Raw genomic sequence first — 12980 nt, forward strand, 5'->3', positions numbered from 1 at the left:
TGAAAGAACAAGACTGAGAAATCAGGGGAGCAGTGGGGGTGGCACCCAGTTGTACTAATGGAATGAATGTCTAATGAAAGTGGCAATTACTAATCAATATCATTGGAGGACTATTAGTAGCTGAGGAGCGGGGAAAAAAGGTCATTCCTGCAATGATAACCCATTAGCATCACACTCACCCAGCAAAGTCAGTCACTAATTAAGACAGCAATAAAGCCACATCATGGTTGTGGAGCAAACAGGGTACAAAGTGTAGGTTCTGCTGGAGGAATGATGTCTAGGGCTGGCTGTGGGGGAGAAGCAGACTCTGCGGGGAATGGCCCTGTAGCGAATCCATGGATATTTGGTGCTGGCATAAGGTGTAGGCTTGTGCTCAGAGCAGGACAGGAGCAGGGAAACCATCACTTTGCCGAGCGCTGTTGGGCTGGTACCCAATGCCAAGTCCACAGTGGGTTAAAGACTTCAGTCACTACATAGAAGAATAAGCAGGGATGCTGGCATGGAAGCAGGGTCTTGGGGTATGGTATGGAGTGGGGTGCCACAGAAAGGAGCCAGCTCAGGTGGTATGGCAGAGGAGGGACCAGCATTGTCATAGTGATTCTGAACCAGTGGCTTTCTGCCTTGCCCTGTGGGATTTTACCTCCCTCTTAAACTGGAGTCCCATGTGCCAGTGGCGCAGGGCTGAAAATATCAGAAGGTTGTCAGCCCCTGGAGCAGAGATGCTTTACACAGCAGGCTGGCACCTGCCCAGGGAACTGGTCTGTCAGGGAGAAGTCACCTTACAACAAGGTCACTTGCTGGGGCCGAGCAGGAGGTCTGGTGACAGAGAGCACCAGGCTATAACAGGGCAAGAGCTGCTCTCCACAGGGAGCTTTATCAGTCACCAGCTCAAGGTGAGGAAAACTGAAGATGGAGGGGAAGTCCCTGCCTGCCAGGATACAGAGGAAGGAACATCCCCACCCAGGAAAGAGGGAGCCAGAGGCAGGAGCACTGCACGTGTTGATCTATGATCTACTGGGCTCTATCAGTCAAGACCAAGCAATGGTGCACTGCAAGCCCGAGCAAAGCTGGTCTGCCTACTCATACTATCACATCCCTGAAAAATTAAACTGAAGCCCAGAATGCCCCATGAGGGGAGCTCTAGAAAAAGGTGCACCTAACTGACCGGGGAAGTCTCAGGGTCTGAACTGGTCCCAGAGGCTGAGGAACTTAGCGGCAGGGATTGGAGGGGTTGCTGTGAGGACAGAGTGGGCGGGCCTGATCATGAGGGTGGAGGGAACAGGCAAGGGCCCTCCCCAAGAACAGCTCCCCTGCATTTGCTGCCCCACTAGACTGTGCCAGTGAGAAATGAAACCCAGGTGTCCGATTCCTAAACCCTATCCTGCAGTCATGAAGCTCCGCTCCTCTCTGAGCTGGAAAGGGAACTCAAGAGCCTGGCTCCTGCTCACCTCCCATCCCATCCCATCCCTTCCCCTTTCACACACATGAGAAGCTGGAGCCTCAGACTCCAGAAATGAAGTTTCTAGAGGGGGGAAATGCCTGACCCTGTACAGAACCACCACAGGGAACTCATTGCCAGCGTCCTTTTCCCATTACACAACCAAGACAGCGATGTCCTGCAGAGATTTCTCCCCCAGGGTCTCCTCTCCTGGCTGGGAGTGCAGGGCTGAGTAGAACAAGAGCCTTGGGACCACAGCTCTAGGGAGTCTCTGGGATGTACTCAGCACTGCCCCTGGTCAGCCACCTCAAGCCAGCTTGCCATGGTCTCTGCCTTGTACAACACCATGGCGGCAGTCCACCGGCCCCTCGCTGTACCCGGATGTGTGTGGTACCCTCCACCTGGGAGCCCTTTCTGTGTGTTGGCAGAGGCTGAGGCCAAGTGATGAGCTGTGACATCCTCAGAGCAGGCTCAGAGGAGCAGAGCTAAGGTCATGGGTTGCAGCAGGTGGACACCTTGCCTAGACTGCATTTCCAGATTTATAAGAATTGGCATTTTGCCTCAAATGCTCCTGCAGCACAGGGGCCCCTTGCCCAGGGCAGGCCTGAGCTTTGCCTCCTGCCATTCCACAACAACCCTGTCCTCTGTGCAGGACCAGAAATAAGCAGCCAGTTGTGAGGGAGGGGGCCTCTGTAGGCAAAGGGTCTCTGTGGGATTAGAGCAAATATATGCAAGCTCTGGCTTCAACCTGGGATTAAGTGCTACCAATTACAGGCAGGTCAGGGAAAGCCGGAGTTCATCATTCACCGGGCAATTACTGCACGCACCAAAGTGTGACGCGGGTTTAAGTGCTGCCCCTTGAAGGAAGCAGAATGCCTCAGAGAGATTACTGGGAAGAGAGCAAGATCCTCTCAGAACAACGCTGGCACATTACCAGTTGCAGCAAGTCTCTGCCCCCCTGGAATTTTAAGCAGGGAGCATGGGTTCATTTTCATTCACTCAAACCAGTTGCAAGACAATAAAATCAGAGCATGCCTCCACCCTCCCAGAGCATGTGGCTTGGGCTGGTTCCTCTCAGAGACGTGAGCTGCCACAGCCCCACATTTCTTGCCATGATCTTGGCTTGCCAGGGAAGCTCCAGAACGCCGGCAGGAAATGTTCAGCATCAGCCCTGAGCAGAGGAATGGAAAAGCTGCTGGGTAGGGGTGGGGAGGGATCAGGAGCTACAGAATTAGAGACTGGGGAAATTAAGTGATGGCAGGTAGCATGGCTTTATGGAAAACAGCTCTTGTCATACAAACCTGGTCCCATGCCGCGATGAGATCACCACTTTGGCTGATAGCAGTAACCACAGAGATGCAATCTGCACCGACTGACGGCAGACGTTGACTGGGGACTACACAACATGAGCACTCTGTCTGTAAAGCGGTCATTCAGTTGGTGAGGGGCTGATTGATCTAAACAAGCCGTCAGCAAGGAACCATCACTAGATGGGGGGACTTCAGTGGGTTGCTGCACTGAGTCCCAAATGCTATTGGCCATTTTCTATCAGTGAGGCAAAGGTGAAATCAGCAGTTAACATTTACAGGGGACAAGCCCAGGCAGTGCAGTGAAGGGTGACGAGAATGAGGCACTCATGCAGCACGGCCTAGGTCACTTGGGACACTGGCCATGTCCAGACAATGACATGCCACCTTATGCACCTGGGGTAGAGGCAGCCATAGCAACTGTATCCACATCAAATGATGCTGGCCTAACCGTTATGTCTGCCTAGTCCTGTAACCCTCCAAGTGCAGCCATAACAATGCAGCTTTAACCCCATCTCATTCAAGGTTAAAGTTCCAGTGACTTAGCCCATTTATATCACTATGGGAGCAGGCAGATGTAACAGTTACATCAAAAAGGGTGAAATACACCCATCAGCAACAGCTCCCCCTCTCCTTTTCAAGCAGTTCAAAGGCGCCTTTGTCCCTAAGCTAAGACGGCACGAAGGTTGTGCCCATGACAGAGGCCCGCATTTGGGAAAGCAAGGTCTCTGCAAAGGATGGAGGGTTTTCATGGACAAGCCATGGGGCTGGCTGGAGAAAGGAAGCAGTGAGCAGGTGAAGGGGGTGGCTGCACGCAGCATCGGCAAGACCAGTTCTAGGGCACTGCCTGAGCCGAGAGCCGGTTTTAGGTGGGTAGACTGCAGCCGCTCGCTGCTCTGTCCGTCTGTTACTGGGGAGGAGAGTGTGAACCAAATCCAAGAGTAAACATTTCCTGTGGTTCCACACTCCCAGGACAAGGATCCCCAGGAACATGTAGACACTGCCGTGCTCAGCTCAGTGGTGCAAGCCCTCACTTCCCTGTGCCCTACTGCACTGTGGAGTGAACAGTCCAGAGATAGGCATCCTGGGAATGGAGTGTGTCCCAGGTGGCAGCACAGAGCTGGTGGTAGCTTTCACCCAGGATGAGAGTATGACAGGTGCTCTATGCCCTCTGTCTTGAGGTGTGGGACTCCCACCTTCCCAAAGGAGTGCTCTAACTGGAGGTGTCAGGCCTCCTACATCCTGTGTGTGTGAATCTTGGGGCAAAAAGGGGAGCACGTAACCCCCTTCAGATCCACTTGCCGGGAGGGGATGCTAGGTCCAGGTGGTTGTGAAGCCTACCTTACTTTTCCCTGTACCCTGGGAAGTGGAACAACGAGGAAGAAATACAATGGGCTGCTGAGGCCAGGTGCTGGGTGCTAAAAGAGAAGGAACTGGTCTGGTATGTACACTCAGGCCCACATTAGGATGTGGCTGGGCCCATGTGGCTCTCCCAGTGAGGTCATAGGTCATGTGCTGGCTTTAGCAAGGGAGCTTCACCCAGCCTGGCTCCAACATCCACTACTTCCTACTTACAATAGCTCCAGCAGCTCTCCAGTGCTTCCAGTACAGCGCGTGCAGCAGGCAGTGGCAGTGGCAGGCCCAGCCTGGCCTGAGAACATTCATGTTTCATGAGTCCAGCTGCTGCCAGCGTTTTCCTGAGGCAGCAAGTGACAGACTGGGAACTATGACTTTCTTCAGCTAAGTCTGAATAAAATGTCCTGGGCCAAAGGCCAGGCACTTTGATAGCTTCAGGGCACTCTCTGTGCTAGATGACAAGGACCTGCCACAAATACTGGAGGCCCGAGAGCTTAAGTTCACCAAAATCCTTCCAAATGGAAATGGACAACCTCAGCATGGGAAGGGCTTCCAGTTCCCTCTGTAACAACACCGGGGAGCCCAGTTACTCCAGCTTTCACCATCTTCCTTGTGAGTGACTTTCCTGCTTGGCACCTCTGAAGGAGAAAACCCACTTCTGCTGCCTGAAGAAAGTGAGTTTTGAAGAGTATCCAGCAACCTGGCTTCAGAGAGGGCTGGGGGAAGCCTGAAGGTCCTTCCCTGGGGTTTTCTCCTCCCATCAGGAGACTGAGCTGCTTTCCAGCGGGGATGTTAATGGTCCCCAACTCCAAAGAAGTCAGCACAGCCTTGGGACAAAGTTCAGGCCTCTCCCTTCTTCTGGGCCTCTCATCTCACAGCTCCTTCCCTTTGCCCAGGGAAGCATCTACTGTTCTCCTGCACCAATAAATTCAGGGCTCAGGGCCCATCAAAAGCTCTGGGGATCAAGCCTAGAGTTGGACAGGTGTGTGCTGGACCCACTGGTCCAGTCAAGAGGCTGTGAAGGGAATTCTCTTTCCTCAGCCAGAACCTCTTGCTTTCATGGCATTATGTTTGTCATATGCCTTTCTCTAGCTTGACCCAGCAGGGAAAGCAGCTTCGCTCTCTGTGTCACACCTGATGCTGCCCTGCCCAGCTCCTGCCTGGGTCTACAGCATTGGCATTGGGGCTCCAGGCAGGAGCTTCCACTGTGCTAGGAGGGTGGCAGTAGCGACTATGGACACTGCTGGCAGGTTCTGCATCCAAGCTCCTGAACCTACCAGCAGCACCCACAGCTGATGCTGCTGCCTGCCCACCGAGGCACAAGCTCTGTCCAGGTCCACAGCTGATGCCCGATACCGCTGTGAGGGAGCAGTGTTACCAGCTCACCTGGCACCACAAGGCAGCCGGAGCTGCTGGTTGCCCTCAGGCCCAATCAAATCTGTTGGCAGCCTGTGAGTTGTGTTTTGCCCACCCCTGCACTAGAGGAAATTCTTTCCAGCCACCCTCTTCCACCCTTGTCCTGCATGCTAACGTAATGCCCTCTGGAAGCTTTGGGAATGATGTAGCAGACAGGGGCACAGGAGCTTCTGGCTGCAGCACCTACATGCTGACAGTGACATCGCTGGGGCCCTGCACAAAACGAGATACTGAGACAACAACCCTGAAGGAAAGCACACTGGCAACTGAAGTAGGGGATGCCTGGCACTCAAGGCGTAACTCAACTAAGCCAGCTCAGGCACCACTAGTAGAGAAGACAAGGTGGTATGGGCTCAGAGGCCAGCTCAGGTCAGACTGCCTTGCTGCCTCACCCCATACAGCAAGTGTCATCCTGACCAGAGAAGTGCCTTCTTGGGCCTGCGGCCCTGGCACTAGAAGCCATAGGTTGGGTGTAGCTGAGGTCCAATGAATAGGAAGTTTTATGGAAATGGTTAAATGGGGGCCATGCAGGCACAGTGGAGTAGAGAGCAGGCCAAACAAGTCCCTTCAGACAGCACTGAATCCTGGGACAGCAGCAGGAGGATTGCCCACATAAGCCCAGTGATGCTTGTGCAGAGACACATGAAACTTGTGCATTTGCAGCGTCGTTGCTATTAATCACTCAAAAGCAGGACCGCTCCTGTGTACTATGATGGGGGAAATGTGGCATGTGATACAAGGGCAGCAGAGGAGCAGAAACAATAGTCCCAGGGAATTTCTCCAAGCCTGACAAGGCCTTTGCTTGATTTTCAGTCACTGGCAGTAGCACAGAACTCCAGGCACAGCTCCTGTGCTTTAATAGTCATGCAGACATTTACAAAAAAAGATAGTCATGCCCCTGGAGAGATAACAGAAGACAAGATTTAATGGAATTGGGAACTGCGGTGTGGTTGCGAGACCCATCAGTGGCTGTGCGAGAGCATCTCCAGAGACGCGTACTCTGAAGCCCCAGCGTGAGGCCCGGGAGTGCAAGCAAGATTCTACCGCTAACCGGAGCAATAAAAATATTTCCCCAGGAAAACCACACACACAAACAAGCGCTCCTGGCTAATGCCCAACTAAGAAGAAGTTTTGAACAAAGCAAGCAATAAGTACAGCTCCCAAAGCCTGAAGAGAACAGTCTAGCCATAGGCTGCAAAACCTCCAGTCTTGGAAGCTTTTAAGGGCAGTTTAAACAACATTTGTCTGGGCTGGTTTGGACAGGGATGATCTTGCTGTGAATGGAGGGCTGGACTAGATGGCCTTCTGAGGCTCCTTCAACCTTCTTTTTCTGTGATCTCCTATGACAAGCCATTACATTCCAGCACATTGCCCCTGCAGAGCGAGCGGCAGCTGCTGGTACCAGTGCCCAGCATGGGCTGGGCTGATGCTTCCTACCCCCTGTTCTCTACCGAGCCAAAGCCAGGTCAGATTTAAAGTCTTGTCATGTGCCTCAGGGCTTGTTTTGATCCATTTTCCTCTTGTTTACAAAGATGAAATCCCTCTGTTACATTTGTGCTTCCATCAACAACACCCCTTGTTCAAAACAGATAAAATTTGAAAGCTCATGAGCCCAGTTTTCAATTCTTTTCTCATTTTCATTTAAGCAGCAAATTGAGCTGAGGTTTCCCATTTACTAGACTTCATTTTCCTGCCTCCAGGATGCAGTGCAGACACCACAACTTCTCCACAAAGAAATGTACATTAATCTCCATCTCCCCCCAAGGGCTGGGTGTGTGTCCAAGCAGAAATCCAAGTCAGCCCAGGCCAAAACTGAAAATCAGCCATGAGCACAAATCCGACTCTGCTTTGGTGGCTACAGGTTCAGGTTAAGCAAACTGGAAGCCTATTTCTTCCACATGCCCTCAGCTTCTATCTAGCTCTTGACAGAGTGTGTCAGCCTGTACATTTAGTGTTGGGTTTCTGCAGGAATATCAGACAAGGGAGAAATCAGGAATTCAGAAGAGGAATAAGAGGAAAGGGATGATTCCAAGCCAGCTAGCTTAAAAAAAAAAAAAAAAGCAAGATTTCAAGAACAATATGGAACAGCAAGATAGAAGGAACTATTTCTAATTAATTGTTTTTCAGCCCAGCCATTGCTTCTGCCCTTCAGATGATGCAAGAGCTGAGAAAGTATTAAAAGCTCCTTTGAACAGAAACTGGGATACTGATCAGCTCACACATTCAAAGCCCCATGGTCAATGCTGAATCTTTTCCAACAGTTGATCCAGATATAACAGAATGTAATGCTTATCAATATTATTATTACATAAATGCCGACTTTGTCTCCATCACTGAAGATGAAAAAAAAGAGCAGTCCCAGTCCCAAAGAGTTTACAATCACTGGGCCAAAGAACATTCATTTAATGAGCTTATTCACTAAACATGTCCTCCTTATCCTTCTCTTTGCTACAGAAATACCTTTTGCTTATTCAGATCTCTCGCTGGAGTCAGAAATGAGCATATGGAAATCAGCACGCCTCTATGAACAACTGGCAGCATCCCAACAACACAGTGGACTTGTGCCTTTCCACCCAGGCGCAATGCTGAATTGTGCCTTGAATGGCGGATGCAATTGTCTTGCAATTAGGCCCTGAAACTGTCACAAAAACCCTGCACTCTGGATTCTGCTTGTCGGTAACCCCAGCAGAGCCAGGAGCATTCTTAGGCTCAATAGATTTTCTTCTTCCCATTGCACTTGTGAAACAGGCTTTTCAGCACCCGCATACTTTGTAAACAAATCCCATCCCTTTCATTGGCACAGACAATCCCCATCTTCCCTAAGCCATGCTGAGCCACCTAGATCCCAGGGCTCGCACAGAAAGGATATTGCAGAGAAAAGATATTTTAGTCACTCTTATTGAAGTGAAAACTAGAAATAAACTTACAAAAGCAAACTATGCACACAAACCACCTAAAACTGGGACATCAACCTCACTAGGTTGTGGGCTGGATGTGGATGGCGAAGTTTGTCATGGGCCAGATCCAGACCCAGGTGTGAGGGCTACCACAATGGTGGCGCCAGTGGCACAGAGTCCAAGGCAGCAAGTCCAGGAGCGGCAGTAGCAAGCCAAACTCACCACTGATGGCCATGCCCAGAGGGTCCAAAGGGCTTTGGATTCAGCAACAGGCTATGACCCTCAACTTCTGGTGGTCCACCTGTAGCCCAGACAACCAGATAAGAGGGCCACATGTTTGATACACCTGAACTAAAAGAACAGGACAAATGCCACATGGGCCATGAGTATTAGCTGTCTAGTTGCGTGAGATATGTCCAGTCTTGGGCTGAGCAACGTTTAGCAATTCAGCAGGCCAAGAATTCTGTGGCAGCTTCTTTTTACATTAAGGCATTGGCTTGTTAACAAATTAATTAGCTGTCAACATCATCAATGCATTCAGCCCATCTCTGCAGAAGCTCAACTGCACTTACCTGCTGCCTCTTCTCATGTTTGTTTTTCAAGCTGCTCTTGTATAACCCCTCACCACTGCACTGAGAGATCTGTCAGGGTAGATGCTGGTGTTTTTGGCACACTGGAGATGTGAAGGCAGTCTAGGACTAAGGTGTAGGAACACTGGCTGGATGCCTGCACTTCAGTGAAACAACTGTTCTCAGGATATTTTGCAGTTAACACCCATTACTAGGAATGGAGCTAGTCACCCCTCCAAGGTCTTGTTTCCCAGTTTGCAGGCAACTTGAAGGTACTGCTGCATTATTTGCATTCTGTTCGGATTTCAAGGTTTTCTTTTGCAAACATGTGACTATAAATACAGGGTCAGATTTTCAGCACAGAACAAGGGGCCAACAGAGGTCTGGATATAGCCCTCAATTACAGTGCAGTAGCTTCTACTCTGGGGTAAGAGAGTGGGAGGAATCTATCATTTTGGACAGCAGACTAGGTTCTAAGTAACAATAAACCAGTGAAGGAGCAGAGCCCAGCCAGGCTTTGCTCTCTTGGATCTCTTCTGTTCCCATTCATTTCATTTTTCTATCCCCTCCAAGTTTTGATCACTTCTTGCTATTGTTCCCTGAACACACAACTCCTGGTTGCCCTGCCCCCTTGGAACTACCTTGCATTAAGGGTGCTGGCCAGGTGTCTTTCGCTGCTGGGATTGTCTGGGCTTAAGTGTTTTGTTATTTTCTTCTACTTAGTTCCCCTTCACTTCACCACACCAGCCTCACTGATATGCACCCTGCTCAAGCCAAGACCTGCCCCCACCTTCATTTTCTCAACAGATGCTGCTTAGTGGTGGTTCAGTTGTACCCACTGCTGACACCTGCTGGCAATTAACAGGTAACTATGGCAGAGCAAACAAACCCACAACTGGCAAGAAGGCCAGGCCTTCCACTTAGCAAGGGGTATTCAGGATTTAGTCTGAAGTTAGGAGGAATGCAGAGCAGGGTGGCACCTTACAGACTGTCAGTAACTTTGAGAGGCAGGAGCTTTCGCAGGCTACAGTCTTCTTATCAGATGCCATGTAGGGACTCTCACAGCATTTAATGAAGTAGGCTATGTCCCATGAATGCTCTTGCCACTATCAGCAAGTTAGTGTATAACAGTGGAGGCCAACCTTTTTGGCAGGCATGTCATAAAGTAACCCCTATGCCCTCAAGTGCCACTCTGATCCCTTTCCCCTGCCCAATCTGTTGCTTTGCTTTCTGCCCTATGTTGCAGCATTCCCTGCTCCCTCCCTGATTTGCTGCGTACCAAAGGCTATCTGTGCCATTTATGGCACATGGGCCACAGGTTGGCCACCCCTGATATATAAGGTGCACCCCTGCCCCGCCTTCTATTTAGCAAGGGTATTCAACAAAGGTACATCATATCCTACCAGAACAAGTGACATTTCTCTTCCCTGCAGCCAGCTTCTAGAAAATGCTCCTTGTGATCCCATCATTACAATCCAATGTTGCCACAAAACCCTTGGCAAAACTCTTGGCTTTTGCTTTTTTTTTTTTTTTTTTTTTAACATGTTCCCAGTGTTGTCACCGAGTTAATATGTAACAAGCACCGGCACCTCTGAAAAAGTGTGAAGGTGAGAGGGGCTCAGAGAACTGCATCATCAACACTTTCACAGGGTTCTCACGAAAACACTATGTGTTGATTAGCAGAATTTAAAAGAACTTGTGCTCATGTGGAAGAATAAGGCAAGAAGAATTTGTGCATAAAACAGCTCAGCCTGGAGGTAATGCAAGATTATTACAAAGTATGGGGCAGAAAAGCCTACCGGAAGCTGCTAAATTCAAACCCAAAGGAGGAAGAGGCCCAAAAAACACCAAGAAGATTTGCTCAGGTCTGGTTCTCAGGTCTTTACCCTGTCACCATTTGAAATCAGCCACCTCCTTGTTGTCAGGGCAATCAGCTTTCTAGTTTGTCCCACCCAACGTCATGTTTTCCTTGCTTTAGCTCAGTCACTTAGCCAAAACCACATATGGCAACTCCATTCCCATGAGTACCAACAGCAGTAGTAGAGGGCAAAGCAGAGAATGAGGGTGTAGTTCTCTTCAAAGAAAAAAAAAAGCAAGCACCTAAGACTTGGGGTTAGGAACCAGAGTGTATGCAGAAGGTCACCTGCCCCAATTTGAAGATCAGTAACATATACAGCTCTTGGCCTCTGAGCACCTCCTCTGTTCTCTGCTCTCAAAAATAAGCTTGTCTTCAGCCTGCCCAGAAAACAAACACATTCAAGAGGATTTACTGGATCTATGTACTTGAGATGCATCCAAGACTGCTTACAGAGCGCTGAAGTCCTAGCATGGGGAGGGCAATCAGGGTTCTATGGGGCTCAAAAAAGGCTTGGGGCTTTCAGTATGTTTCTACTGAGCTATACAAAAGCTTGCCAGAGGGCTGGCTAAGTTCCCAACCTCTGGAAAAATCAGCCAACCACACTTTGCTAGTGGGGAGGGTCTGATCCCACCGGGCTCCAGGTAACAGCTTGCCCACATTTTGCATTAACAGGAGATGCTGTGCTACACCTGCCTGGAAACAGTGCATGAAAAAGGCTTGATTTAGTGGGAGGTATGTACAAAGGAAGACGGTTACATTAATCCACTACTGTTTGCTCTTTCCCTTTGCCGTAGGAGGCTTGCGTGCACAGATGCCATCGGTCTGCATCTAAATGAGACTTGTCTAACTGCTGACGGCTGAAACCTTTGTGAAAAATGAGAAATGAGGGCCTTGGACAACATAGGTCCCTAATGAGGAACCAGTAAAGTCTGACTTGCTGCAGTCTCTCAAAGATCATCAAAGGGAAAGCTGCTAAGATAATGTGAGAGATTTGATTTTCTGAGAGGACAGGGAGAAAATGCTATTGACAGATGCATAGATCTATCCTAGCAGGATGGCTCAAGATTGGGGAACAAGCTATGCGCAGGCTGGTTGGAAGCAGCAAGTGGACACACAACACTGAGGCAGCAATGTTGCCCAGCTCATGCTAACTGCCAGCCTAGAGGCAGGCATGGACTCAGCCTGGCAGAAGCAGACTAGTGAAGCAGCAGAACTTCCTCATGTGTTGATCCACCAGTATAGAGGCAAAAGACACATATGGGTCAACCAGAGTAGAAAGCACGAACACAAGGTAGTGCATAACTTACTACATAACCAACACACCACGGCAGGTAAGCGCCTCACACCATACCTGTGTGAGGAGGATTAATACTCAGATGGGGAACCTCATGGGGGAAAAAAGCTGACAGGAAGTGACAGGTGCTGGGGCTTTGTCACTGCCCAAGTCAGTCCTGCACCCTGAGCCCCAGCATGATGTGAAGGGGGCATTGTGCAGCTTCAAATACCATTTTTATGGATGAGCTGTAGAGCAAGGCTCTAGCATTCCCAACTACTCAAATCACAAAGCATGCTGGCCACCAGGAAGAAAATTTGCCCTTGAGATGTGGGCAAAGCTTCCACCCTTCCCTGAATTCCCTCCTACAGCCCTGAATGGCTACTTTCTGTCCATCCCAATCTCTTGGTCACAGAGCACTATGGACACTGTTCAGCAGCCACTGCCTTTCTCTACAGGGTTGGCTCCATTTCAGAAGAGAGGAAGTAGCTGCTAGCTATGTCGTCTGTCTGAAGTGCTTTGGGGCTCCCAAAGCACACATTATTTCAATAGAATGCAAGAAAATAAAACATTAGGCAAAGCTGTGAACAGTTTATATCTCCCCCCCACTCCAGCCCCCTGAAAAAGGAACGAGAGATACAGCTGCTATCTTACTGCAACACATAAAGAAAGGAGAATTTAATTCAGAAGACTTCCTTACATACTGGTATTTAAAGAACAAGTGCTAGGGCTTTCCAATGAGGTGTTCCAATTTAAAGAACAAATGAGGCTTTCCAATGAGGCCTCAGAAACTGCTTTTTTTTTCCCCCCCTAAAGAACGTGTCTGGGGGAGTCCTAAATGATACACAGCCTTTTATTCCAGTTCT

Source organism: Alligator sinensis, unplaced genomic scaffold (genome assembly GCF_000455745.1).
Source record: "Alligator sinensis unplaced genomic scaffold, ASM45574v1 scaffold1097_1, whole genome shotgun sequence".
In the NCBI taxonomy this organism is placed as follows: Eukaryota; Metazoa; Chordata; order Crocodylia; family Alligatoridae; genus Alligator; species Alligator sinensis.